The sequence below is a fragment of the Zingiber officinale genome, chromosome 6B (assembly GCF_018446385.1).
Source record: "Zingiber officinale cultivar Zhangliang chromosome 6B, Zo_v1.1, whole genome shotgun sequence".
NCBI classification, from domain to species: Eukaryota; Viridiplantae; Streptophyta; class Magnoliopsida; order Zingiberales; family Zingiberaceae; genus Zingiber; species Zingiber officinale.
In genome coordinates, this window is record NC_055996.1 from 1686797 (window position 1) to 1691457 (window position 4661).

The 4661-nt window shown below is 33.2% G+C and overlaps 1 long non-coding RNA gene across 5 annotated transcripts; it reads left to right on the forward strand.

Annotated features, from left to right (window-relative positions):
• Window positions 1–1482: 1482 nt before the first annotated feature.
• LOC121991676 lies at window positions 1483–4661 on the forward strand. 5 transcript variants are annotated; one of them, XR_006114703.1, is made up of 6 exons: window positions 1483–2125; window positions 2196–2396; window positions 2655–3962; window positions 4074–4137; window positions 4227–4325; window positions 4410–4661. It is a non-coding gene; the product is annotated as an uncharacterized LOC121991676 (long non-coding RNA). The 5 variants fall into 5 exon arrangements; XR_006114701.1 differs by having other exon boundaries at window positions 3883–3962; XR_006114702.1 differs by having other exon boundaries at window positions 2206–2396; window positions 3883–3962.

The window sequence follows — 4661 nt, forward strand, 5'->3', positions numbered from 1 at the left end:
TGTACTTTCCTCTGTTATTTAGCAGCTGTTACACTTGCAGTACATAATATGGTAGCAACGTGTATAAAGAAAGAGCATTGTTTGAGCCCCTTGGGGACGGTGAGAGATTGGCCAGACTCTAGCAGGGCATGATCTGTGATGTTCGAATCATTTATGATGTTAGGGCATGATCTGTGATGTTCGAATCATTTATGATGTTGGGTTGTTTGTTAGGATCTATTTATATTTTTTTGAATTTATCCTTAGTGATTAGTTTTGATCATTTTTAAGATTAATTGATTCGAAAGTTTAGTAGGGCTATGTTTTCTGAATTTATTCTAGTGATTGGTGCAGATCACTTTAAAATTAATTGATTCGAAAAATTATATGTATAAATTATTAAAAAAAACATTATTGGAGTCATCGTCATTCCATATTAAAAAAACATTATTGATTCATAATTGCGATAACATTCAGAGGTAATAATCAAGGGTTGATCCTTAAAATAGATCGCCTATTTAATAGTGCGGAAAACACCAACTAATTAAATTTATATTTTGATATTTAATAAAGTTGGAAAACTAAATTATAGTGTGATCTAATAAGTTTAATTAAGTAGGTAGGAAAGTCTTAAGTAATCTTAGACAATGTGAAAGTCTTAGTTGAGGCTAGGCAAAGAAGTCCTAGTGGACACTAGGCAGGTGGAAAGTTTTAACTGTGAGTACACTATGTGAAAATCGAGTATAGACTTCGCCATAGGTTACTTCGGCAATTTATAAATACGAAGTAATATATGATAATAAACTTCGATAATAAATTTAATGAAGTCAATTTCATTTTAGACTTCATAGATTAAAAATAGTGGGCTCATTACTAATTTTTATTAATATTTTACTTCATATTATATATTTGATGAAGTAATAAGTCTTAAAATAAAATTCATATGTTTACCTACCGAAGTAATATGTCTAAATCTATTAAAATATTTTTCTATTTATTAATAAATTAATAAATTTATTGTTTTTAAACTATTCATTTGATAAAACCCTATTAACTTAGGATTTTTTCCCTCGCAAGTCTGTCTTCGCCGCCCCAACTCAGCCGAGCGCTCATCATCACCTTTGTCACATGAAGAAGAGGCGGCAAGTGATTTCTTCACCGCCTCGACCTTTCTTTTCGGTCGCGCGCGTCTTCCCTCTCCCACCCCCTTCTTTCCTTTCCCTGCAGCATCGTGTCTTCGTTTTTGAGGTTTCCTGGCCACGGGAAGAAGAGACAACCATTACTAGAAAAAAAAAAGTCTATAATGATACTTCCTTAATGATATTTATTTTAAAGTGTAGTTATAAACATTCTATAAGGACATTAATTAAAAATGATTATTTTTTTAAAAAAAATTGTCATATTAGACCCCTTATAATAACATAGTTTATAAATGTCATTATATTACACAATTACACGTGTATAAACATATTTATCAACTTGTTTAACTTTTATAACCTAAACTTTATCTTCTCAATGCAGATCCTTTCCTTGCCTCTCCCTCTACATAGCAACATGATTTCTTCCCTCTCCATAAGACCTCCTTCTTTCTTTCCTATCCACGGCAGCAAGGGTTCTTCCCTCTCCATAGCACCACCTTCTTTCTTTCCTCTCAATAGCAGTAAGGTTTCTTCCCTCTCTACAGCAAGCAAGGAAGAGGGAAGCCCGAGATATCAAGTTCCTCCTCCCGATTCTGTACTTTTAAGGTTTAGGTGAAGTTTTTCTTATAGTGGATTGATGTCTCATTTGATCCTGATTTCTCCCGATTCTCTAATGCCTTTATTTTGGGGGTTGTAATATTGTTTGTTAGGGTTTTTGGAATCATTCACTACGATGGATTCGGCATCTCCGAACCATCTGGAGTTTGATTATTTGTTTAAGTTGTTGCTTATTGGCGATTCTAGCGTTGTTAAAAGCAGTCATCTTCTTAGATTCACTTCGGACTTCCTAGACCACGCGGAAGTCGCCGATCTGACAACGGGGAATGACGGGGAGCAAGCAGTCGGTGTCATTTAAATCAACAAAATACATTTCACGACGACGACAGCGTCGAAGACTATTTACAGAGGCGACGAAGTCTTCGATTGTGGCTCGCTCTACTAAACTGGTAGAAGAATTCTTCACATTTTACTTTGAAGTTGAACTGCTATCCCTCTTTGATTTCTTCTCTACATTAGGGATTCGTAGACTACTGGTGGAAGCCACTGGTTTAAATCAAGTACCACTTGCCCACCTCTGTAATCGCAGCGTTGCGGATCATGGATCTGTAAAAAGGCTCGCTCTACTAAATTGGTAGTTAATTACTTTCTAGCATTTCGAGTTTGAAATCGTCGTCTCTAACCAATTCGATCCTGCAACGCCATCAACTCGTCAACCAGGTTGGTTTCCTACCCATGGTTTCTGGCATCTCCTATCCTAGGGCATCTCCTTCCCTATAGTTAGCATCCCATATTATCCATAAATTTGAGATCGCCATCCTCTCTTAATTTTGAGGAGGGTGTGGAACAATTATTATCCTTTTCATTTCTTTTCTTTTGCTTGTTTCATTCTATTACCTTACATGCTAAAAATTCTTTTTTTTTGAAAAAAAAATCTATATAATTCCATCTGCTGTATAAACATGTCTTCTTGGGCAGAATCTTGATGGACAGGTTTTCTGTTAAACAATAAATGGTATCGAGGAGGTTGCTTACAACACCTTTTATATCTTATCACATCCATCCAATTACATATCAAGTTATGGTTGACTATACAGTAGTATCCTTTTCTTATGGAATACAGATTGTTGTTTAGTTGGCCTATACTGTAGTTCAAATTGGAGAGATACAGTTTAGTAGTTTAAGTTGGATGCCTTTCTGTGCATTATATGTGATTTCCTTACAATTTTCTTGTCTTGGATTTTTATTTCATTATCTGTTTTATTTTTATTCTTTGAAAAAAAGGGGCTTAGGTCCAAAATTTCAATTCGGTGGGAGAAATGATGTACAAAGTGAAGAACTACAAACTTTAGTTTTCTTAGAAAGATCAAAAGAAGAGAAGATGAATCTATAACTTTGAGAAGTTACAGGAAAGAAAATACTATAGGGAAAGATAGATGTGGTTGTTGACTATAGGACTTTATCAAGTCTATCTGCTGGAAACTTCATTTTACAAAACCAGTTGGCTTCACACTCTCACTGGTGCAAAACTTTGGGACATCACAAAAAGATTGCAGCCACGTTGGCCCAAATTTTATTTCGAATTTGGGCACTAATCTAGTGATAAAAAAAACCTTTATCAAATCTGATCATGCACACAACCCATTTTAAACTTGGGCAGTTGTTGCATTCTTCAAATAATGATGAATGGATTTCAACAATTTGCTAAATGGGTTCTTGGAACTCTTCTCTTATCAAGTAGTTTCTTGTTGGTGCATTGGAACTCTTCTCTTATCAAGTAGTTTCTTATCAAATAATTAATATCTAGGACTACATTGGATATATAATACTCCCTCTGCTGGAGCATAGATAACAATCAATGTGATTCACTTATTATTTCTAGCATCCATGACTACCCACTGAGGATTTTATTTAGAAATTCATGTTCAAGTTTATAAGCTAACTTGTTTTAAAGGATTTCATCTTATTGATTTTCGGTCAGGAATGATCTAATGTGATGTTGAACTGCAATTGCTAGAAAATAACATAAGTATAGTGCTGAGTTTTTCCCCTTTATAGCAACGAAACAACAATTCTAATTTGGTCAAGACTTACATTTTGCATATTTTAGATAATTAATTTACTACTCAATGTTGCAAGTAATGAATTTACTATGTTGAATAACTGGTTCTAACATCTCTTCAATTATACTGTTGGATAACTTCAGGCATATTCTACTGTTGGTACACCAGACTATATTGCTCCAGAGGTTCTACTTAAGAAGGGTTATGGAATGGAGTGTGATTGGTATTTAACAAACCTATTACAAATTACATTACTTGCATAAGTTCTTGTGTTGTAATTGGCATTAAATTCATTAGAGGTTGATAAAATAACTTTATATTTTTTACAATGTAGTGGGGTCAAATTATACAATGCATCAAGGGGTATTTCAAAAGGACCTGATTTTAAACAATTGACGGTATGTATTGTAACTATATATTTAGACATCAATTAATAATTCTTATTATTTGGATTATGACTTATTGATGACATTTTTAATTTGATTAGGGTAATCTAAAATAAAAAGGTGGTGTTGAATGTGGATATTGTGAAATGTGGTACATGAAAGAGATAGTTTTGGATGAATATCCCCAATTGGAGATGAAGGTGAATTTCTTCTTTATAAAATATCTTCTTTATGAAATATTGAATCATTTTATATTGCCTCTCAAACTTTTGTTTATGTTTCAGTTTGCAACATCAAAAAACAAACAATATTACAATCAATCTCAGTATGATGAAGTCAGAAGTGCATGGAGCAAATTCGTTTACTTCTATATAGGTGCTTAAGTGTAGGTTGTGATATAAATTTTGGATTGTATTTAAAGATTTATATATACAAAAACTTTTGGGTTACAGTTAAACATGTCTTTTATAAATACACTTTTGGATTGTATTTGATACATATTTATGATATATTTATTCAATTTTGATTGTGAAAAA